Consider the following 25,678-nt stretch of genomic DNA (forward strand, 5'->3'; position numbering starts at 1 on the left):
GTTTTTCGCCTCCGTCGCTCAGCCCCTCTCTCCAGCTCTTTGTCCTATTGGGAAGAACGGATATGCCCTCTCGCTGAAGCCTTAATTGAAACTCTGCTTTCTCCGTGAGCTGGCAAAGCCAGTCTGGGTATCTTATTGTGTCTCTGGATCACCACATGTGTCTCAACACCCTCGTTTATTTTATTTATTTTTTTTTTGTCTTTGACGCTTAATAGGCTTTGAGCCTGCTAACCCAATGTGGTGGGAACAGGCAGAGGAACAAGAAATGCTTTAAAGTAGGTGTTTGTCATTAAATAGAACATTCCCCCTGTCTCTTTAGAAACCATCACAAAAGCTCAGCTCCCTGCTGGAAATTTTCTTAGGCCCCTCACACAAAAGACAAAGTTTGTTTAAGAAATCGCTGCTGAAAAAAAAGAGTGGACAAAAAAAAGCGTCAGGCCATTAAGGTAATTATATGAAACCTATGCTGTATAACAGCTTAATTGATATTAATATTTGTCTAATTGGTGATTGGGAGACTGCTTTGGGCTAAATCTCTTTAGAGCAGTTTCAGCGGTTCAATAGGCTGCCTGCTTGCGGGGAGAGTTCACAGCTCTGAATGGCCCTGTTATCTTTCTCAGATGGCTCCCTTCACCTCCTACCCCTGGAGCGGTCCTGCCACTCACTCAGCCACTTCTGGGGCAAAAGCGGTCCTCTCTACAATTGTCTAATGACATTTTCTTTTGTTAATAGTGGACAAGAGGTGGCAGGCGTTCAGATGCAATTAATTGACTGCTATATTGCTTTGTAACTACGAAAAGAAGTAGAATATGTATATGTGAAAAATAAAGTGTATGTGTATATGTATGCGTGTATAGATATATATATATATATATATATATATATATATATATATATATATATTAGAGAGAGAGATACAGTGGTGGTGGGGGAAATAATTATTCCATACACTGCCGATTTTGTAAGTTTTCCCACCTACAAAGAATGGAGAGGTGTGTAATTTTGTAATTTGTATCCTAGGTACACTTCAACTGTGACAGACAGAATCCCCTAAAAAATCCCGATAATGACATTGTATGATTTTTAAATAATTAATATACTATTGCGTTTGATGTGGGGAAATACCAGACAAATAGCGAAAGAAAGGGAGTGAAAGGGAAACCCTGTCTCTATGAAAGGGGGAAGATGGTGACCCCTTGTAAAACCTACCTCTAAAGCGGGCTTTACACAAGATGATAGATTGTGCGATATGTCGTTGGGGTCACGGTTTTTGTGACGCACATCCGGCATACCGCACGACGTGGTTTCGTGTGACACCTCCTAGCGACGCAGTATCGCTCACAAATCGTGAGTCGTGTACTCGTCGCTAGGTTTCATAAAATTGTTTAATTAAAATGGCGTCGATAGTTCATAGTTTCCGTGGCATCACACATTGCTCCGTGTGACACCATAGGAACGATGAACAACCGCTTTACCTGCCTCCCGCGGCACCCGACGGCTTAATGGAAGGAAGGAGGTGGGCGGGATGTTTACATCCCGCTCATCTCCACCCCTCCGCTTCTATTGGCCGCCTGCCGTGTGACGTCACTGTGACGCCAAACGTCCCGCCCACTCCAGGAAGTGGACGTTCGTCGCCCACAGCGAGGTCGTCCGGAAGGTAAGTACATGTGACGGGGGTTAAACGAGTTTGTGTGCCATGGGCAACTAATTGCCCGTGACGCAAAAACGACGGGGGCGGGTACGATCGATTGTGCTATCGCACAATCTATCGTCTCGTGTAAAGCAGGTTTAACTCCCTTGACATCCCTAGATAGGTTATACGCCTGTCAGGATACCTAGGCCCTGGCTGACCATGAAATTGGCCTTAAGTAGTGACCGGACAGGATGAGCACTAGTCAACCTCACTAAGACCTAAAGAACACACAGGGAAAACAAACTGGGGAATGCAAGTGTACAACTTATCGCAAGATGACTTTGGGAGAATGACAGCAACATAAAACAATATGCTATGATAGGAGATTTCAAGCCAACTGTTTGCAATCTGGACAACATAGGAGTAAACTCTATGGGGTACTTTGCTCACTATGACATCGCAGGTGCGATGTCGGTGGGGTCAAATCGAAAGTGACGCACATCCGGCGTCGCTGTCGACATCGGAGTATGTGAATCGTTTTTACTACGATTAACGAGCGCAAAAGCGCCGAAATTGTATGATCGGTGTAGCGTCGGTCATTTCCATAATTTCGGAAGGACCGATGTTACGATGTTGTTCCTCGTTCCTGAGGCAGCACACATCGCTGTGTGTGAAGCCGCAGGAGCGAGGAACATCACCTTACCTGCGTCCCGGCTGCAATGAGGAAGGAAGGAGGTGGGCGGGATGTTTATGTCCCGCTCATCTCCGCCCCCCTGCTTCTATTGGCCGCCTGCCATGTGACGTCACTGTGACGCCGCACGACCCGCCCCCTGAGGAAGGAGGCAGTTCGCCGGCCAGAGCGACGTCACAGGGCAGGTGAGTGCATGTGAAGCTGCCGTAGCGATAATGTTCGCTACGGCAGCTATCATAAGATATCGCAGCTGCGACGGGAGCGGGGACTATCGCGCTCGGCATCCCTACCATCAGCTTGCGATGTCGTAGTGTGCAAAGTACCCCTTTCACAGCAAAAAAACAAGGGGAAATACAAATATAAACACATAGACACAGGGAGTAGGGATAAGGATTTGCAGCTGAACTGCCAAGATATGTGCAGGGTCCAAAAGGAAAGAGTTAACTCTAACAGAGAAAATACATAGAATTCCATTCACACCAAGAAAGAAAGAATGGAATATCAAGGAGCAGTTTTATACCATTGTGATAGCTGCCGTAGTGAACATTATAGCTACGGCAGCTTCACATGCACTCACCTGACCTGCGACGTCGCTCTGGCCGGCGACCCGCCTCCTTAGTCAGGGGGCGGGTCGTGCGGCGTCACACGGCAGGCGGCCAATAGGAGCGGAGGGGCAGAGATGAGCGGGACGTAAACATCTCGCCCACCTCCTTCCTTCCGTATAGCCGACGGGAGCCGAGGTGACGCAGGTAGGAGATGTTCCTCGCTCCTGCGACTTCACACACAGCGATGTGTGCTGCTGCAGGAGCGAGGAACAACATCGGACCGTCGCGTCAGCGTAATTATGGAATTCGTTGATGATACGATTATGACGCTTTTGCGCTCGTTAATCGTATCATCCATGATTTACACAATACGATGTCGAGAGCGACGCAGGAAGTGCGTCATTTTCGACATGACCCCACTGACATCGCACCTGCGATGTCGTAGTGTGCAAAGCCCGCCTTAGGGTGGAAGACAATATGAAAATATATGAAAAGGAGGGCGCTCCTGTGTGAATCCGTTTAACACAATGTAAAAAACACAATGGTTTGCAGCTCACCTATGTTGGTTGTACCCCCTTGCACAATTTCGGTGGGCGTAAAAATATCTGGTCCGCTGGTCTGGAGATGATGGAGACGCTGGATGTAGTGGTGTGAAAATGAAGAAGATCCAGAGGGTTCCCTCCTACAACTCCCGCACTCACACAGGCAATCTAGAAGGAGATCCAAAACCAGCAGGGAACTTGCACAGTCCAAGAACTCCCACATGTTTCACCAGACCGGGAGGTGTAATCCCTGCAGTGCTCCGTCACAGCGGTATCCAGGGAGGAATAATCACGTTGACAGTTCAGCTTAGTGAACAAACGTGTGGAGTAAGATCCGGTGGTAACTGAGTTGGAGCTGCTGCTGCACTCCAAGCCTCTCACCTAAACAGGTGAGAACATTGTAGAGGAAAAAAACTGAAAATAGAGGCTTAACTGGAGGCGCTGCGGACCAAAACAGATTTTAATAAAAAGGTACACCTGAGGAAGGGGACGTTTTTACTGTGGGTCCCAGAAATGCGTTGTGTTAATCTAAATGTTTATCTACTACCTTTTTATTAAAATCTGCTTTGGGCCACAGTGCCTCAGGTTAAGGATCTATTTTAAGTTTTTTTTTCTCTACATTCAACTTAGGGTGAAATGTGCAAAACAAGGAAGCCACGGAGACACCATCACATGTTTCTCGAAGGAAAAACCACGGGAAGGGCAGTCTCTGGTCAAGGAAACCACCTATGCCAAAACATGGTATCCATCCACAGACAGCTGTTTCGGGGTATTTGCCCCTCATCAGTGTGGAGTAGGAAACTGGCTAGTGGGAGCAATGCCTAGTAGAAGACTACATAGGTAAGGATGGTTGACCTCGGGGAGATTAACATCCAACATCGCGGAGACACCATCACGTGTTTCTCAACGCAGTGACACTAGAACAAGGCCCCCTGGGAAAATATGCAAAACAAGAATGCAGGGGAGACACCATCACATATTTCTCAACGCTGGCAGGAAACTAGCCAGGTCTTTCACCGGGAAGGAAAAACCACGGGAAGGGCAGTCTCCAGTCAAGTCAGAAGAGAAAGACAACTGCACCACCAGTCGAGCACAAAAAGCTTTCCAAAATTTGGAAACAAACTGGGTTCCCAAATCTGAGACCACATGGGAAAGAACTCCGAGAAGTTTACGATTTCATTGATGAACACCTGTCTACATTATACCTCTGGTACTCTGAGTACATTTTAGTTTTGACTTGAGGAAAACTACTCTTAAGATTGTGTACAAGTTTGTTGCGATATTCCTGCATGCGTGCGTCCTTTTCCGGGGTGGGGGGGCATCTGACAAAATTTACTCTTGTACCATGGATCTAATTGTGGCAACCCAGTAGTCAGCACTATTTCGAATCATAATAATACAGGCATCATGTTGCAGATAGTGCAGCAAGAAGGCGTTCATGTGTTGGACACTTCCATGAGATCCAAGTCCATGGTGTGTTGGTGGCAAAGTACACTGTGTGCAGAATTATTAGGCAACTGGGTATTTTGATCACATGATAATTTTTATACATGTTGTCCTACTCCAAGCTGTATAGGCTTGAGAGCCAACTACCAATTAAGTAAATCAGGCGATATGCATCTCTGTAATGAGGAGGGGTGTGGTGTAATGACATCAACAACCTATATAAGGTGTGCTTAATTATTAAGCAACTTCCTTTCCTTTGGCAAAATGGGTAAGAAGAGAGATTTGACAGGCTCTGAAAAGTCCAAAATTGTGAGATGTCTTGCAGAGGGATGCAGCAGTCTTGAAATTGCCAAACTTTTGAAGCGTGATCACCGAACAATCAAGTGTTTCATGGCAAATAGCCAACAGGGTCGCAAGAAGCGTGTTGGGCAAAAAAGGCGCAAAATAACTGCCCATGAATTGAGGAAAATCAAGTGTGAAGTTGCCAAGATGCCATTTGCCACCAGTTTGGCCATATTTCAGAGCTGCAACGTTACTGGAGTATCAAAGAGCACAAGGTGTGCCATACTCAGGGACATGGCCAAGGTAACGAAGGCTGAAAAACGACCACCTTTCAACAAGAAACATAAGATAAAATGTCAAGACTGGGCCAAGAAATATCTTAAGACTGATTTTTCAAAGGTTTTAAGGACTGATGAAATGAGAGTGACTCTTGATGGGTCAGATGGATGGGCCAGAGGCTGGATCAGTAAAGGGCAGAGAGCTCCACTCTGACTCAGACGTCAGCAAGGTGAAGGTGGGCACTGGTATGGACTGGTATCATCAAAGATGAACTTGTGGGACCTTTTTGGGTTGACGATAGAGTGAAGCTCAACTCCCAGACCTACTGCCAGTTTCTGGCAGACAACTTCTTCAAACAGTGGTACAGGAAGAAGTTGGTATCGTTCAATAAAAGCATGATTTTCATGCAGGACAATGCTCCATCACATGCATCCAACTACTCCACAGCGTGGCTGGCAAGCAAAGGTCTAAAAGATGAAAAAATAATGACATGGCCCCCTTGTTCACCTGATCTGAACCCCATAGAGAACCTGTGGTCCCTCATAAAATGTGAGATCTACAGGGAGGGAAAACAGTACACCTCTCGGAACAGTGTCTGGAGGCTGTGGTGGCTTCTGCATGCAATATTGATCCTAACTGACAGAATTTATGGATGGGAGGCTGTTGAGTGTCATCATAATGAAAGGTGGCTATATTGGTCACTAATTTTTGGGGGTTTTGTTTTTGCATGTCAGAAATGTTTATTTCTAAATTTTGTGCAGTTATATTGGTTTACCTGGTGAAAATAAACAAGTGAGATGGGAATATATTTGGTTTTTTTAAGTTGCCTAATAATTCTGCACAGTAATAGTTACCTGCACAAACAGATATCCTCCTAAGATATCCAAATCTAAAAGAAAAACACTCCAACTTCAAAATATATTAAGCTTTGATATTTATGAGTCTTTTGGGTTGATTGAGAACATAGTTGTTGCTCAATAATAAAAAAAATCCTCTAAAATACAACTTGCCTAATAATTCTGCACACGGTGTAGAACTCAAGCTTGCTTCCTCCATCCCCTCTCACCAGCCATGGACAACAGAGAGGGGATCAATATTTTCATCTACTGCCTTTTGTGCACCCAACACCTTTTCCTCCTCATCCTCCTCAATTTGTTCCATGGCTTTTGCACCTTAACTAAAGGTCCTGTCACACGCAGAGATAAATATGCGGCTGATCTGTGGTTGCAGTGAAATTGTTGACAATCAGTGCCAGGTTTGTGGCTGTGTACAAATGGAACAATATGTCCATGATTTCACTGCAACCACAGATCTGCCAAAGATTTATCTCTGTGTGTGACGGGGCCTTAACAGTTTGTCTGGTACCATAAGCACACTGTTACGGGGGGCTGTCTGATAATTAACCTAATGGAGTATCAGACAGTCAGGGTCCACCGTGCAAAGACTCTGCTGCAGACTATGGCAGAGTGCAATACCTCTGTTAACTCACAGAAGGATATAATAAGTAAGTAAAGCAATTCCTCCCTTACTTGGAGGGTGTGTGGAATGATCTCTGTTAATAATCACAGAGACAAAGGCAATGTGTGCGAAATGGCACCTACCTAGGTCCTCTCTTCTAGTGGTGCAAAAGAGACGAACAGCAGCGTACGCCGCACAAAGCTCCTACCTGCGTTCGCTCCACTAGTGTGCGAGGACACGAACCACTAGATATGGCACCTGCCTAGGTCCGCTCTTCTAGTGGTGCAAAAGAGACGAACAGCAGCGTAAGCCGCACAAAGCTCCTACCTCTGTTCGCTCCCCTAGTGTGCGAGGATACGAACAACTGCCAGACGCAGTATAAGGAACGTTACCCTAGCGGCAACGTCCACCTACGAGTCGAACCAGAAGGCCCAGCCAGACCATGTGCCTCAGGCACCTGCCTATGTCTGCTCCCCTAAGAGGTAAGGATACGGACAGCAGCCGAAGCTGTAAGGTATAAGAACGCTACCCTGCCGGTAGCGCTCACCTAGCATAGACAGAGGAATGCCTAGAGGAACGCGCACAGAGCGTCTACTCTTATGCATGAACCAAGAGGACTGAGCGCCATGCGGCGTGTGTCAGGGTCTTATATAGACTCTGTGCCTCATCCAAGATGGAGGACACCAGAGCCAATCCGCTGCCAGAACGACAGGAGTGACGTCCTGCTGGCCTATCACCGAGCAAGGCATCACAAGCACATGACCAGCGACCAATCGGCATAGAAGGTGTCAGAGACATGTGACCTCGTGTCAGCGATGATGTCACCCGCACATGTGCAATGGCTCCAAGATAGGACTTAGTCTCCGGCGCTCGCACATGTGCAGTAGCAAGAAATCTGGACTTAGTCTCCAGCGCTCGCACATGTGCAGTAGCAAGAAATCTGGACATAGTCTCCAGTGCTCGCAGCAACCGTAACAGTACCTCCCCCTCAAGGACCCCCCTCCCGGCGACGCAGGTAATCGTCAACTAAGTCGGGAGCATGGACAGCCTCCTCAGGCTCCCAAGAGCAATGTTCCGGGCCGTAACCCTCCCAATCTATCAAGAAGAACCTGCGCCCTCTAACCATCTTAGAACCAACTATGGCTCGTACCTCATAGCTAGAGCGAGAGGAATCAGAGGCAGGAAAGTGCACTTCACGAGCGTGAGGTAAAATAGCCGGCTTTAGCAGTGAGACATGGAATTTGTCATGAATCCTAAGATGGACGGGTAACTTCAATTGGTAGACTACAGGATTTACCTGTCGAAGAACCTCATAAGGACCCAGGAAGCGAGGAGCAAATTTGACAGAGCTCACTCTAAGTCTCACGTGTTTTGCAGAGAGCCACACAAAGTCCCCTGGAGAAAAGACAGGAGCCGGGCGACGAAACCGATTGGACACCGTCTTCATACGGTCCTTAGCTGCTTGGATCGACTCTTGAGTCCGATCCCAAACCTCTCTGGCATTAGTTGCCCAGTCGGCCACAAGAGGAGGAGGTGCAGCAGCGGGAAACGGTACCGGTACCCTAGGGTGTTGCCTATTATTGAGTACGAACGGTGTCTGCCCAGTGGCCTCAGCCAGCGAATTGTTAAGGGCAAATTCTGCCCAGGGTAGGAGGGAGGACCAGTTATCGTGGTTCTCAGCAACAAAGTGTCGAAGGTATATAATCATAGATTGATTGGTACGCTCAACCAAACCATTGGTCTCCGGATGGTATGCCGAAGAGAGATTCAACTCAATTTGCAGAAGGCTACAAAGATCTCGCCAGAAACGGGAAGTAAATTGCGGGCCTCTATCACAAATGATACGATCTGGCATCCCGTGAAGCCTAAAGACATGCTTGAGGAATAGTTTGGCTAGTACCCTGGAAGATGGGATTCTCGATAACGGTACGAGATGAACCATCCGGGAGAAATGGTCCGTAATGACCCACACAAATCTATGTCCCTGTGAACATGGAAGATCACCCACAAAGTCCATGCCTACCACCTCCCATGGTCTATCTGGCACTGGTAAAGGATGCAAGAGCCCAGCCGGTCTCTGCCGTAATGGACGGTTGCGAGCACACGAGTAGCAGGAACCGACATATCTCTTGACGTGGCTGGCTAAGTGTGGCCACCAATACCACCTCTCCAGTAACTCTCGTGTCCGCCTAATACCAAAATGCCCACCCACCTTTGAGGTGTGGGCCCATGACAGTATATCATTCTGTCGATCAGGCGGAACAAAGGTCTTGCCCGGTGGGATTTGGTCTAACGTCACAGGGGAGAGCGTATGAAAAACCCTGGAGGGAAGGATAAGACGAGGTTCGTCAATCTCTTCCTGGGTAGAAAGCATAGAGCGAGACAGGGCGTCTGCCTTGTTATTCTTACTCCCAGACAGATAGTTGATGGAGAAGTGAAAGCGGGAGAAAAACAAGGACCAGCGGGCTTGGCGAGGATTCAGACGCTGAGCGGTTTGTAAGTACGTCAGATTCTTATGGTCTGTATAGACCTGGAAAGGATGTTTCGCTCCTTCCAGCAAGTGACGCCACTCCTCCAAGGCTAATCTCAAGGCGAGCAGTTCCCTATCCCCAATGGTATAGTTTCTCTCTGCCGGTGAAAAGGTTTTCGCAAAGAAGAAACACAGCCTTTTTCTACCTGCACCATTCTTTTGATACAAGACCGCACCAGCACCCACTGAAGAGGCATCAACCTCTAAGAGGAAGGGCTTACTCTCATCGGGTCTTTGAAGAACGGGAGCAGTTGAAAAGTGTCTTTTTACTACCTCAAAAGCCTGAGATGTCTCAGTAGACCAGGCTTTGGGATTAGCACCTTTCTTAGTCAAGGCCACCAAAGGGGCCACCAAAGTAGAAAAATGGGGTATGAACTGCCTGTAATAATTTATGAATCCTAAGAAGCGTTGCACCGCCTTCAAGGAATGAGGTTCGGACCATTGCAGGACAGCAGAGAGCTTCGCAGGATCCATAGCCAGGCCCTCTTGTGAGATAATGTAACCCAAAAAAGGCAATGAGGACTGCTCGAATACACATTTCTCGAGTTTAGCAAACAATGAGTGCTCCCTTAAACGGGAAAGGACACGAACGACATCCTGACGAGGAGTCTCCGGATCAGGAGAAAAAATCAGGTTGTCGTCCAGATACACCACGACGGAGGATAACAGTAAATCCCTGAACACATCGTTTACGAAGTCCTGAAATACTGCGGGTGCATTACATAACCCAAAAGGCATGACGAGGTATTCATAGTGACCGTCTCGGGTGTTAAAAGCGGTCTTCCATTCGTCACCCTTTCGAATTCGTACCAAGTTATACGCACCCCGCAGATCCAACTTCGTAAAAACTTGAGCTCCTCTCAGTCTGTCAAAGAGCTCCGAAATTAAAGGTAATGGGTATTTGTTCTTTATTGTGATTGTGTTGAGACCCCTGTAATCTATGCAGGGACGCAAATCACCCTCTTTCTTCCGAACAAAGAAAAACCCAGCTCCCGCGGGAGAGACAGACTTACGAATGAACCCCTTCTCTAAACTCTCTCTTATATAGGTCGACATGGCCTCCGACTCAGGTATCGACAGGGGGTAAACCCTGCCTTTAGGTGGAACCGAACCTGGGATAAGGTCTATGGCACAGTCATATGGCCTATGGGGTGGAAGAACCTCAGCACCCTGTTTGGAGAACACGTCAGCGAAATCCAGATAGGGTGTAGGTATGGAAGAGAGATCAGTAGATGCAACCGCAATGACCTTAGGTGGTAAGGGAAGACATCGGGACTGACATTTCGAACCCCAACTAATAATGCTGTCAGACTCCCAGTCAATGTGAGGAGCATGAGTCCGAAGCCATGGGAGACCCAGAAGGACGTCGTCTATACCCTGAGGCAAAACAAGAAAAGAAATCTCCTCTATGTGACCCTGAGACAGGGAAAGGCGCAAGGGAACTGTCCTCAATGTAATGGAGTCAGACAACATAGTTCCATTAACAACACGGACATGACCCTGGAATTGCTGACTCCGGTCTTCCTCCCGTCTCCTTCCACCATTCCCATTCTTATCTAAAATGACTACGCAGACACCGAATATCATTGGATAATTCTGGCCATAGCAGCCATTTTATTAACATAAATACATAACCAATAAAATTGCAATATGGTAAGGTCCTTGAAGCTACAACCCTGGTGATCCCCATAAACCGAACCATCAAACCAACTTGCTCCCAGCCGTTACCCACACTGGCTCAGGCGCACCAAACTGTAAGGGTTAATCCTTCATTAACCCCAACACACCCACAGGGGCCCCGATATCCCCGTCGGGATTCCCCTCCAAATCACCAGGTGACCAGCAATTATGCCAATGAGGGGATCCACACCCGTATGGATTCCCCGAACAATTTTAAACCAACTTCAAGGACCCACCAATAACACGCCAATCAGCCACTACGACCCGATAAACCCCCCCCCCCCCCGTCTAACGTATGATACACACCCCAGACATACCATGAATATCAGGGAGGGCGGGCGGGACTCGTCCTTCAGCCAGGGGAGCGGGAAAGTGCCGCTCCTCCCCTTTGCCCCTCCAATCCTTTCAAAACGGGCTCGCTCCCCCTCCCCCACCCATGACACCCTGACCTCCCCACCAATCAGGGGTCATGCAGGCCTCCGCAAATGCCCCGGGGGGGGAGGGGGGGCAATGCTCCGTCCTCTCTTGACCCTGGAATTGCTGACTCCGGTCTTCCTCCCGTCTCCTTCCACCATTCCCATTCTTATCTAAAATGACTACGCAGACACCGAATATCATTGGATAATTCTGGCCATAGCAGCCATTTTATTAACATAAATACATAACCAATAAAATTGCAATATGGTAAGGTCCTTGAAGCTACAACCCTGGTGATCCCCATAAACCGAACCATCAAACCAACTTGCTCCCAGCCGTTACCCACACTGGCTCAGGCGCACCAAACTGTAAGGGTTAATCCTTCATTAACCCCAACACACCCACAGGGGCCCCGATATCCCCGTCGGGATTCCCCTCCAAATCACCAGGTGACCAGCAATTATGCCAATGAGGGGATCCACACCCGTATGGATTCCCCGAACAATTTTAAACCAACTTCAAGGACCCACCAATAACACGCCACAACGAAGGCACCTTGATAACCTTCAAGTGCCTGAGACCCCCCTCAACCTCAGGGCCCTTTCAATACCTCCCTGTAAGCCGAGGGTCCACAAATCGATCCCTACCGCATTTAGGTGTACCCCGTCCGCCAACCAAAATTCCTCTTCCGTCCTTTCCAACTCCACATGCCGGATACAAACACCCCCATTCCGACTAACAAACTTCGAAATCGCCCTATTAACCTTCGCCCGCGCCTTGTTCAGCCTCTCAACAGACCGTGCTTTCCGCCAACTCCTTCTCGCCACCATCTCCGACCAAACTACCGTAATCCCTGGAAAAGACACCCAGAGCCGCAACAAGTCGTGCTTGATGTCTTTTATTAGGATTCTGAAAGGCCTCTCCCCTAGATCGTTCCCCCCAACGTGTAAGACCAACACGTCAGGAGGCCTGTCTAATCGGGCATATTTATGCACCTCTTGTAACACCCTGCTCCACCCTAACCCCCGAACCCCAAGCCAACGTACAAGAGCCACGTCCCTGGCGAACCCTAACTGTCTCCCGTTCCTTCTCGCATCCGCTCGCCGGGCTCCCCAAAATACGTAGGAATGGCCCAAGATCCAGACCAGCGGGGGGGAGGGAAGGGGTGTTTCTGCAATACAAAAGCACAAACAAACAAACATGTTAGTGCCTGACACCTTCAAACGAAAAAAAAACCCACACCCCGGCCGCCCCCCCCCCCCCCATTCACCGTAAGAGTCCCCACTCAGTTTCCGACCACCGCCTGGGGGCGGACGTACAACTTAAAACGCCCAGATTTCCACCTACCAATCTGTTTAACCGTGTCATCAGACAAACCGCGCCCGGATGCTTCTGTTGCCGCCCCTATGCGAAAAGAGTGCGATCCGAAAGACTTCGGATCTAACCCCAACGACTTCAAACATGTCCTGAAAACGCTCACAAACTGATATCGTGATAGGAACGACCCGTCGTCATGACATAACAGCGGGCCATCCCCCCTTTTTCGAATCTGTTCAAAATTCATGAAACACCTCAACGGGCACATATCCGATCCCCTAACCGCTCCCAAACACACTCGCTTCCCTACCCCCCGTTGGTCAGTCTTAGATTTCCTTATCCAAAATTCAATTCCCCTGTCCGCCGCCATAATGTCACCACGACTCAAACCCCCGGGGGACACCTTACTGGGAGACACCAATTCCCCCACCCGCAGGGCTCCAAAAAACGCCAAGGAAAACGCCAACCTAAACAAATGTTCCTCAAACGGAGATGTACATACCTCCCCCAACACCCCACCCAGCCGTTCCAATAATCCGAATGACACAGGTCGTCTACCATCCAACATCTTTCGTCCCCTTCGAAAACCCTTCAACGCCTGGACAACCAAAAAACACTTAGTTAAATCTCGTAACCCTCGTAACCGAAAACCAAATGCTAACCCTGCCATAAAACGATTTGCCTTCGCAACCGACCATCCTGCTACTGCCCCCTCCCCCAACTTTTCCAGCAATATACCCAACTGATCCTCTTCGGAAAAATCTCCACCCTGCAACCATTGCTCCCACAGCCCCCATGCTGCCTGATATGCTGTCCACGTGTTACCCGACAAGGACGCCCGAATTAGTGGTCCCGCTGCCCGAAGACCACGGTCCAAAGGTGTGCCGGGCACTCCAACCCGTTGGACTCTGCCTCTGGTGCGCAAACCCGGAACCGATCCCACTGAAAACGAGAGAGGGAATCAGCTATTAGATTCTGAACACCTGGCACATGAGTCGCCGTAATACATGCGTTAATTTGCAAACAAACCAACACCAATTCACGTAACACCCGAACGACCGGAGGAGAGGACGCCGAAAACTGATTAATCGCCATCACCACCCCCATGTTGTCACAGTTAAAACGAATCTTTTTGTTTGCCAACTGGCTTCTCCAAAGATGAAGTGCCACCATTATTGGAAAAATTTCCAACAGCGCCACATTCTTTGTCAGGCCTTCAGCCGTCCAGTTGTCCGGCCACCTACCCACACACCACTGACCCTTGAAAAAAGCTCCGAAACCTGAACTGCCCGCCGCATCCGTAAACAACTCCAAGTCAAAATTGTCCACTGCATCCTCCATTATCAATGAACGACCGTTGTAGTGTTCCAAAAACTGCCCCCACACTGCTAGGTCCGCTTTGTGGTCTGCTGATAACCGAACGTAATGGTGCGGAGCAAGCACCCCCGCCGTTGCCCTGGCCAGTTGTCGCGAAAAAATCCGGCCCATTGGCATCACCCTACAAGCAAAGTTAAGCTTTCCCAGTAGGGACTGCACTTCCCTTAATTGCAGTTTCTTCACCCGCCTTGCCCTTGCCACCTCGTCCCTCATGGCCGCAACCTTGTCCTCAGGAAGCCGGACTTCCCAGGCCACTGAATCGATTACAATGCCCAGAAAACTTAAACTAGTAGTTGGGCCCACCGTTTTCTCCGGCGCCAGGGGGACCCCAAATCGATCCGCAACCCACTCCATAGTTGCCAAAATCCCGGCACACTGAGCCGACTCGGCAGGACCTACACACAAAAAATCATCGAGGTAATGCACCAATGCTGACAAGCCTGAAACGTCCCGAACAACCCACTCCAAAAAGCAACTAAACGTTTCGAAAAATGCGCAGGAGATTGAGCACCCCATGGGCAAACAGCGATCTACAAAATACGCTCCCTCCCAAAAGCAACCCAACAACCGGACACAATCTGCATGCACTGGCAACAGCCGAAAAGCTGACTCAATATCCGTCTTAGCCATAAGTGCTCCCCTTCCGCATTTTTTTACCCAACTTGTGGCCTCATCAAATGACGTATAAACCACCGAACACAGTTCAGCCGGTATCCCGTCGTTTACCGACCTACCTCTTGGGTAAGACAGATGGTGAATCAGCCGGAATTTTCCCGGCTCCTTTTTTGGCACCACCCCCAACGGCGAGACCACTAGATCAGGAAAAGGAGGGGCCTGGAACGGCCCCGCCATCCTCCCCAAAGCCACTTCCTTGCCTAATTTCTCGGCCACAACCCCCGAATGCTGATAAGCTGACAAAAGGTTCTTTGTCGCCGCCGGCACTGCAAAAGTGGGAGCCGGAATTCTGAAACCCTCCCCAAATCCCAACCGCAAAACTTCAGCTTTCTCTCTATCTGGGTACCTATTTAGGTACGGAAGCATCGCGGCTAACCTCACCGGCGTCAGACCCTTGGGTATGAGTGGTGCCGGGCTTGGATTTGCCTTTCTTAAAGCACTTTGCCGCTCCATGTGAGGTCCCATTACAATGGGTACAGAGGTGCTTAAAACGGCAGGTGGCCCCGAACTTGCATTGCCCCTCATTGAATTGCCAACACACGCCGGGCTTTTGCGAACCCCCCTGACCTGGCTGACTACCAGCACCCTGCGATCCGGACTGGCCGGCAGACCCGGCCCCGCCCTGAAAGGGCTGGCCATATCTCGACGGCGCCATAACCCGTAACCACAACCCGATGTCCTTTTGGTCCCATCTAATAGAAGGTCGAACGGCCTTCCGCTGACGAAACTGTTCATCATACCTAAGCCATGTCTGTCCCCCATACACCCTGTACGCCTCACCAATAGCGTCCATATAGCAAAACAAATGTGAACAGTTCTCCGGCGCCTTCTCGCCTATCACACTCGCCAAAATAGCAAAAGCCTGCAACCAATTAGTGAACGTCTGAGGGATCAAGCGCCACCGCCGCTTCTTCTCCTCCTCTTTCTTGCTCTCGTCCTTTTTACCTTTGTCTAAATTAAATTTTGCCAACGGCAGCAGGGAGAAGATCTCTACGTATTCATCCTTCCATATCTTCTCCTTCACCTCTGTCTTAAGATGGGAACCCAAGGGACCCTCAAAACAGACGAAAACCTCCCCCCGCGCCCGATCATCCAAATGAAGCCTGTCCTCCTTATTCTTTTCCGTCTGAACCGACACCGACACCGGGGAAGCAATACCCGCCACTGGCGTTCCACTAATGCCCAAGGGAGGCGGATTAATCCAAGCCCCCACTGGCCCTGCGTGTTCCCGTGCCCCCCCAATCCGCTCCAGCAACGTACGCACACAACCTATAAGCTCTACCACCTCCCCCCCACCTGACACCTCTCCTCCACCCCCCGTGGGTAACCCCTGCCGAAACCCTGGGTGACCTACATCCCCCCTTGCATTTTGTACCTGACAATACTGGGAAGACAAACAAGACATAGAACCATACTCACCGGGCTGCACGAGGGTAGCGGCCCCGTCAGCCGGACTACCAGACTCCTGTCGTCCCTCCGGCTGCTCAGTAGATTCCTGCCCCCGCGCCTCCGCTCCGCCGCCGTTAGCCCCTGCTGCCGCAGGGCCGGACGATCCCTCCAGGAGCTGATCCTGCGGCTGCTGTCCGCCCCCCCAGCCGGCTGCCAGAGGGGGCTGTCTGCGGTCCTCTGGATCCTGCCGACGCCGCTCCCACAACCCACTCCACGGGGCCCCCCCGACATTCGGGGCCTCTGCTGATGAGGGCCCTGCACGCCAGGCCCGGTGCACTACCGATTCCAGCCGTCGCGATCCGCCCCCTCCGCTAGGGCCCGCCCCCTCATCCGACCTCCACCGCAGACAGGGCTCAGGGCGCTCGGCCGGCACATCACCAGAGCGCCCCGCCGCAGCTCCGACAGCCACCGTTGACATAGTGGGAGCAGGCCCCGCCCCCAACTCCAGGGAAGGCCTGCTCTCCACCGCTGGACCCGGCCGCATTCTTGAATTCCTCCCAGACCGGGGCCTGCTGGACTTTTTTGCACATGGCGCCCGGCCTGGAGGGTCCCCGGAGGGGCTTCTAATGCATCGCCGGGCCCGGGGAGTCACCTCAGGTGATAACCGCTCCGGCGGTCTGGATCTCCGGAGGCGCCGCTCACGTGGGGGGGGAGCCCCCACCGCCTCCCGACTCCCTCCGATGAGTCCCTGCACCGACGCCTGCAGCCAGCCTGGAGGATGGTCGCCAGCCGCCGCTCGCAGCCGCTCCAGGATGTTTTCAACGGACTCCATGCCGCAGGTAATGTGGCTGCGACTCGTCCTTCAGCCAGGGGAGCGGGAAAGTGCCGCTCCTTCCCTTTGCCCCTCCAATCCTTTCAAAACGGGCTCGCTCCCCCTCCCCCACCCATGACACCCTGACCTCCCCACCAATCAGGGGTCATGCAGGCCTCCGCAAATGCCCCGGGGGGGGAGGGGGGGCAATGCTCCGTCCTCTCTGGAATAGGCGCCTCTAACATGATAGAGGGAATATTGTGTCCCTTTACAAATCCTGAGGACACAAAAGTCCCGTCAGCTCTGGAATCCACAAAAGCCATAATAGGCCATGTATTCTCAGATAACGAGAGCTGACCTGGGATACAACACTTAGAGGGTGCAGAAGACGTCTCTAGTAACCCCACTCTAATGGTTACTAGGCCAGGGAGTTTCCCTGACGACTAGGACACTTGTTGGCATAGTGCCCAGCCTGACGACATACGTAACATATAGGAGGACCAGACTTGCGTAGTCTGGAAGACGTATGACCTAACTCCATAGGAGTGGGAGATGTTTCAGATGCTGAGGAAGATGGTAGTGGACCCTCAACAACTGGAATAGCCCGATGCTTAGGGCGTGAGGAAGAGACCTCAAGTCTACGTTCCTTATGGCGTACATCGATCCTCGTTGCTACTGTGATCAAGTCCTCCAGAGAAGCAGGGACCTCACGAGTAGCAAGAGCATCCTTGACATAGCCTGCCAACCCTCTCCAGAAGATAGGAATCAACACCTTCTCTGGCCAATCTAGTTCTGCCACCAGAGTTCTAAAAGCAATGGCATAAGAACTAGTGGATAACGAACCCTGAGATAGATCTAACAGTCTCAGGACTGCATCATGGGTAACCTGCGGACCCATGAATACCGCCTTAAGAGCATCAAAAAAGTCTTGATGTCTCAGAGTAACCACATCAGAGCGCTCCCATAGGGGAGTCGCCCATTCTAAGGCTTTGTCCTGAAGTAAGGAGATGATAAAGCCTACTCTGGACCTCTCCGTATGTTACGAACCGGCGCCGCCATAGCCGCAAGCAGCCTGCTGCGGTTCCTGTTGCGCCCAGGCGCCGGCTGCCGTTCTTGGCCGTGCCTCGGGTCGTCCAGTTGGCTGTTCCTTCCACCACGTCTAAGTGTGGAGAGGCGGCTAGTGCGCATGCGTGCGCCGATTTACCCCAGCCAGAGTTTAAGCCCGGTGTTTTGCCTAGTGAGCATGCTCAGCCTGATTGTGTTATGTCTGAGACTAAGTCCTCAGTTCAGGCTACTGAGCATGCTCCCACCATTAACCCCAACAGCCTCTTTGCACAGGTACTTGGACTTCGTGCTGTGTCTAAGTTCTGGGATGTGCCTACTGAGCATGCTCAAACTGATAGTCTGCTTTCTGAGCCTGTTGCTCAGGCTACTGGGCATGCTCAGCCACTTAGTGCACCAGAGGCTAGGTCCAGTAAGGACCTCACTGAGCATGTCCGTGAGGTGGCAGGCCCTGATAGGGCAGAGGGCGTCAGGTGTCCTGATGACGTGGCAACTCCGGACTGGCTCGCAGAGGCCCGCCCCTATGATCTGGCACCTCAGTATTGGTCGTCAGACGATGACTGGTGAAGTGTTTGGGGCGTGGCTGCCATGAGGTCATCAATGACGTGGCAGTTCCGGATAGGTCGCATGTGACGTCACTGATGACATGGCACTCTGCTATTGGACCTTGGTGGTTCCACCCTGGGTTTGGGGCGGACCCAGGTTATAAAAGGGGCTGGAGACAACATGGAGGTGCGCAGTCTTCACTTTTGCTCAGTCAGAGCACACCTCCATGTTAGAGCCTCATTGCGGCATAAGCCTATGTTGGGAAGCGGTAGGTATGGTTAGGCGAACGGTGCCTGTCACGCCAAGATTCGTAGCTTGGCACATCAGGGTCAGGCGCCGTGCTTCCCTCCTGCCGTTCCAGTCTTGCTATAGCAGCCCAGTGGCGTTAACTGGGCTGCGGCTGCTGTGCTTCCTGTCCGATTGTGCCCCCTACGCACACGGACAACGCACCTGCTGCGCTACCTGTCCGATTGTGCCTCCTACGCACACGGACAACGCACCTGCTGCGCCACCTGTCCGATTGTGCCCCCTACGCACAACACGGACAACGCACCTGCTGCGCCACCTGTCCGGTTGTGCCACCTACGCGCACGGACAGCGTACCCCAGGACCCCTGTGGAGTTAACAGGGTGTTCCTTATCCTCCTCGGCTTCCCGGTCAACGCTACTGGTGTACCCATCTGGCCTGATGTGTCCTACACACACGTGGCCAGGCGAGAGGTGGCCAGAATTGCTAATCGGAGGACCGCTCGGCCTGACGTGTCCTACACACGTGGCTGACAGGGCGCTTTCGTGGCGGTCTTCCGGTCAACGCTACCTGGTTACCACCCGGCCTGACGTGTTTCCTGCACACGTGGTTGGTGTAGCGCTAGGTGCACAAAAACGCTAATCGGGTTGTCGTCCGGTCTGACGTGTCCCAACACACGTGACCGGTTCCCAGAGTTCCTGGGTTATCTCAGAGCCATCCAGCTCTATAGTCTCCGCCTAACCCTCAGGTGCCAGCAGCTCCTTTGTCATCTGGAGCACGGTGGGCCCCGACTGGCGATTGGGATATATACCCCCTGGTCCTAATCTGCCGGTTCCCCCGTAACACCGTAGAGAAGCGAGAAGAGTTGACCTCTAGGTGTATCTGACACTGACTAATGAAACCACGACATGATCTGGCATTGCCAGAATATCTGTTTGGCAGGGCAAGTCGAGGATCATGTGCAGATGTCACCATGGCCTGAGGTTTATCCTCTATACTCTTGAGCTGTGACTCAAGTACTTGTATGTAACGGTGTAACTGCTGATATTCTGCCATAACTGCCAGACCCTTGGCTCAGTCCTAATGTTATGGGGGGCTGTCTGATAATAACCTAAAGGAGTATCAGACAGTCAGGGTCCACCGTGCAAAGACTCTGCTGCAGACTATGGCAGAGTGCAATACCTCTGTTAACTCACAGAAGGATTTAATAAGTAAAGCAATTCCTCCCTTACTTGGAGGGTGTGTGGAATGATCTCTGTTAATAATCACAGAGACAAAGGCAATGTGTGCGAAATGGCACCTACCTAGGTCCTCTCTTCTAGTGGTGCAAAAGAGACGAACAGCAGCGTACGCCGCACAAAGCTCCTACCTGCGTTCGCTCCACTAGTGTGCGAGGACACGAACCACTAGATATGGCACCTGCCTAGGTCCGCTCTTCTAGTGGTGCAAAAGAGACGAACAGCAGCGTAAGCTGCACAAAGCTCCTACCTCTGTTCGCTCCCCTAGTGTGCGAGGATACGAACAACTGCCAGACGCAGTATAAGGAACGTTACCCTAGCGGCAACGTCCACCTACGAGTCGAACCAGAAGGCCCAGCCAGACCATGTGCCTCAGGCACCTGCCTATGTCCGCTCCCCTAAGAGGTAAGGATACGGACAGCAGCCGAAGCTGTAAGGTATAAGAACGCTACCCTGCCGGTAGCGCTCACCTAGCATAGACAGAGGAATGCCTAGAGGAACGCGCACAGAGCGTCTACTCTTATGCATGAACCAAGAGAACTGAGCGCCATGCGGCGTGTGTCAGGGTCTTATATAGACTCTGTGCCTCATCCAAGATGGAGGACACCAGAGCCAATCCGCTGCCAGAACGACAGGAGTGACGTCATGCTGGCCTATCACCGAGCAAGGCATCACAAGCACATGACCAGCGACCAATCGGCATAGAAGGTGTCAGAGACATGTGACCTCGTGTCAGCGATGATGTCACCCGCACATGTGCAATGGCTCCAAGATAGGACTTAGTCTCCGGCGCTCGCACATGTGCAGTAGCAAGAAATCTGGACTTAGTCTCCAGCGCTCGCACATGTGCAGTAGCAAGAAATCTGGACTTAGTCTCCAGCGCTCGCACATGTGCAGTAGCAAGAAATCTGGACATAGTCTCCAGTGCTCGCAGCAACCGTAACACACACCTTGTTCGCTGTACTCCACCATCCCGTGACACCAGCCTGTGCGACGACAGTCCGAACCTTAGAGATATTGTCACCCTTTCCCCATCCTCCTCTGCTTCCTCCTTTTCCTCTGGGACAACCACCTCCTCCCGCAGACTACTCAAAGTCTGCTCCAGCATGTGATGCATTGCTGATGATGGTGTGGCGCCACTGAGGCTTCCGTCGCCACAGGAACATTGCACCCCAGCCAGAGGCGTAATGTTCCATCCTGGGTAAGGAAAGGAGTAAACGCCAGTCCACAGGCAAATTTGCACTACACCCATTGTTAGGCACACACAGGGACCAGGGACAGTGGCAGCAACCCCCCCAGGCTGCATGCTGGGGGGGCCGTAAGACCCATCCCTGCTCCCATAGGGTAGGGCTTAGCAACTGGGAAGGTGGGAGGAGCCAGCAGAGTGTAGAGTAGAAGCAGGAATCAGTTAGTTTCAGTTTACCTCAGGGAGTGAGAGAGTGAAGACTGTGAGGAGAAGGAGAAGGAGGTAGTTACCTCAAGAAAAGTCTGAAGAGAGCTGAATTCCTGGTGAAGACCCTGGGACCCAGCTAGGTCCAGGTGACACAACAGCAGAGAAATGCAGAAGGGATTCCAAGGCCACTGCAAAGCTTTCAAGCTGGTGGCCTGTTCCACAAAGTCATTCGGTGGAGGTATCAAGCTGCACACAGGGGACGGTCCCTAGAAACTGGAGGAAGAGAAGTCAATTCCAAAAGTAAAAACCGAGGTCCAGGGTGGCTGCAAGCGCCCACGGCTACAGCCCACAGCAGAACCTCTGGAAAGGAGGTAGAATACCCACTAGGCAAGCCCCGGCCCGGAAACTGTAGTGGAGGCCAAGCCAGGTTCATCCAGCAAAGGCAAGGCTTAGAAGTCAGCTGAAGAAAGGAACACATTAGAAGGGTGCACCGGCTTTTATTCTCAGATCTACGCGGGATCGGCGGAGGTCCCTGACAGTGGGTTTCAGCAGTCTAAAGGCACTAGTGTGCTTCAACCCAGGAACTGTGAGTAAACAACTTGAAACTGCACCCCCTGGTGTTGCCTCTGTTATTTCGCCTGCACTATATCACCACATCACAGACTTCCATCATTGCATAGACTTCTATCATTGCATAGACTTTCATCACTGCATAGACTGTAATAAGCACCAACAGTTGCCCCGGGGTACCGCTCCACCTGTGGGGAGCAGGACCATCCAAGCTGCCATTCCACCAGCCCCGGAGGCCCCATATAGCAGCGGCGGCTTAATAGCCGCAAACCACAGGTGGCGTCACGAATATAAACTTTAATCACCCCCAACACTGAAGCCTTATTAATTGACTCCCGCCAGGGTCACGAAGTCGGGCCCTGCCACCACTGACGACCCCCAGACTAGTCCGGCCCGGCACCGGGTGTCCCATAGCCCTGGGGTGGGTGAGTCAATGGCATTATTAGCGCTATCCATCTTAGTAGCTAATTAAAAATGGTGCAGAAGGGTGCAGAGGTTCCTCAACTGTGCCCAGTCCACAAGAGTGATTTGCCCCACGACTGGACTGCATTGGCCTAGGCCATGTGTCATGACATATTGCATCAGGGTTCGTCACTGTTGCCACAGTCGCTGCAACTTGTGCAGAGTCGAATTCCACTTTGTCGGCACATCGCATATCAACTGGTTAACTGGTAGGCTGCAAGACTTCTGTAGTGATACAAGTCAATGAGCCACAGGGTGTGAACAGCGGCACTGAGCAGACAGTGATCATGCCTTCTGCAGCAACACATCCAGGCTGGGATAGTGGCCTAAAAATTGTTGTACAACCAGGTTGAGGATATGAGCCATGCAAGGCACGTAGAGCCGCTACCTGGTTAGAACCGTTATCACACACAGCCTTCCCTGGCTCCAGGTTTAGTGGACACAGCCATTGCTGAAATTCAACCTGGATAGCTGTCCACTACTCTGCACCTGTGTGACTGTGTTCTCAAACGCATTTTAGTTTCAACACTGCCTGATTATGGTGAGCCCTGGCTGTGCTGTATGGAGGTCTGGGGATTCTCTCTGCACCGTTGGAACGTGTGTCACATTAGTCCCTTCCCTGTCTGCCACTGTAGCCACCAGAATCACCCAGTGCGCAGTCAGCGAAATGTAACGCCACTGACCATGAGTGCTCGTCCAGGTATCAGTGGTGAAATGCACCCTGTCAGACACAGAGTTTTTCAAAGAACGGGTGATGTTGTCACGAGGGTCTGGATTCTGCTCGGTCCCTACTTCGCCTATCCTTAGATCCAACTGCCAAAAATTTTGGGAATCAGTGCAAATGCTTTCCTCCTCTAGAGTGTGTGAATCCTTGGAGCAGACCTCTGATGCCCATAGAATAGAATAGAATAGAATAGAATATGTGAACAGCTCTGCAGTCACAGTCAGTTGGGTGGTTGGAGAGTTGTGACACTGGGGGAAACAAGGGTAAAGGTCCAGTCACACTAAGCAACTTACCAGCGATCCCAACAACGATAGGGATCGCTGGTAAGTTGCTAGGAGGTTGCTGGTGAGCTGTCACACTGCGACGCTCCAGCGATCCCACCAGCAACCTGACCTGGCAGGGATCGCTGGAGCGTGGCTACACGAGTTGCTGGTGAGCTCACCAGCAACCAGTGACCAGCCCCCAGTCTCCTAGTTACAGCACACATCAGGTTAATTAACCCGATGTGTGCTGCAGCTAAATGTGCACAGAGCAGGGAGCAGCGCACACTGAGCGCTGGCTCCTTGCTCTCCTAGTTACAGCACACATCGGGTTAATTGCCTGATGTGTGCTGCAGCTATCTGTGCACAGAGCAGGAGCCGGCAGCACAGGCAGTGAGAGCGGAGGAGGCTGGTATCAAAGGTAAATATCGGGTAACCAAGGACAGGGCTTCTTGGTTACCCGATGTTTACATTGGTTACCAGCCTCAGCAGAAGCCGGCTCCTGCTCACTGCACATTAGTTGTTGCTGTCTCGCTGTCACACACAGCGATCTGTGCTTCACAGCAGGACAGCAACAACTAAAAAATGGCCCAGGACATTCAGCAACAACCAACGACCTCACAGCAGGGGCCAGGTTGTTGCTGGATGTCACACACAGCAACATCGCTAGCAACGTCACAAAAGTTGTTCGTTACCAGCGATGTTGCTAGCGATGTTGCTTAGTGTGACGGGGCCTTAAGAGGGGTGCCACCTCTGAGGATTGTACTATGTGTGATGTTGATGTTGAAGAAGAGGAGGAGAGGCCACTTGATGCACCTCTTGCCATCAAATGTAGCACATGCTCTTTCTGGGCCCAATCTAAAAATAAATAATAAAATAAATCTTTATTTTTATATAGCACTAACATATTCTGCAGCGCTTTACATACATCAGGAACAGTGTCCCCATTGGGGCTCACAATTTAAAGTCCCTATCTGTATGTCTTTGGAGTGTGGGAGGAAACCGGAGAACCCGGAGGAAACCCACGCAAACATGGGGAGAACATACAAACTCCTTGCAGATGTTGTCCTTGGTGGGATTCGAACCCAGGACCCCAGCGCTGCAAGACTGCAGTGCTAACCACTGAGCCACCGTGCCACCCAAGTCATACTGTTGTGCGGCTGCCAAAGAAAGGGATTCGAGTGGGCTGTCCACAGAAGTCAGTTGTCTTTGTATAGGATGTATTTGTTCAGTGGAGTTTTCAGTAACATTAGCATCTACCCCATGTTCACCTCGAACACCCCGCCTAATCCCACTTCCACCACCACCTCAGTATTTCCCCCTCATATTTGATGTACCCTTCCCCTATTTTAACCAGCTGTTTCACAATCCTAGGTCCACACCTGTCAGTCAACTGTCACTAAATTAACGTACAGTATTTATATGCTGAAATGTCTATTTGTGGCAGGACCACAAATTTAGCAATGAGAATTTCATTGCTTAGATTTCAATTTCTGGAAGGATCACAGAATTAGCATTCAGTATTTATCAGCGGAAATGTCTATTTGTGCCAGGAGCACGGAGTTATAAATTAATATTTATCTGCAGTTATAGATACCATATGTGATAGACCAATTATGTCCCAAAACACCAATGGGTATTATTATATAAATAAATCACATTATATGTTACTAAATCCAAGCATAATAACTTAAAAGGCTATACATTTAACTGGAACCTAGATACAAAAATAGCCAAAATGTGAATGATAAAATAATACAATCTTTATTAATTAACTGGTAAAAATAAGCAAGGTGAATGAAAGTGAACCAATATCCAAGAGGGGTGTAGCATAGTAGGAGGAGGTGTACATAAATAGAATTCGATTGACACAATTAAATAATAATAATCTAATTAATATAGTAAATATATTATAATATAAATAATAGTGCAACAAATATATAACATTTATACAAGCACAATGGCTAACTACAGCACATATCATTTGATAATCATCACTAATAAATACAGCAACCTAAAGTGTAATTAGTATTAAATGTATGTGACCAGTGCCAGAAAGTGATATCAGTATAAAGTGTAGATAATGCATTATATTACGTAAACAT

The sequence above is a fragment of the Anomaloglossus baeobatrachus genome, chromosome 12, assembly GCF_048569485.1.
Source record: "Anomaloglossus baeobatrachus isolate aAnoBae1 chromosome 12, aAnoBae1.hap1, whole genome shotgun sequence".
Taxonomy (NCBI): Eukaryota; Metazoa; Chordata; class Amphibia; order Anura; family Aromobatidae; genus Anomaloglossus; species Anomaloglossus baeobatrachus.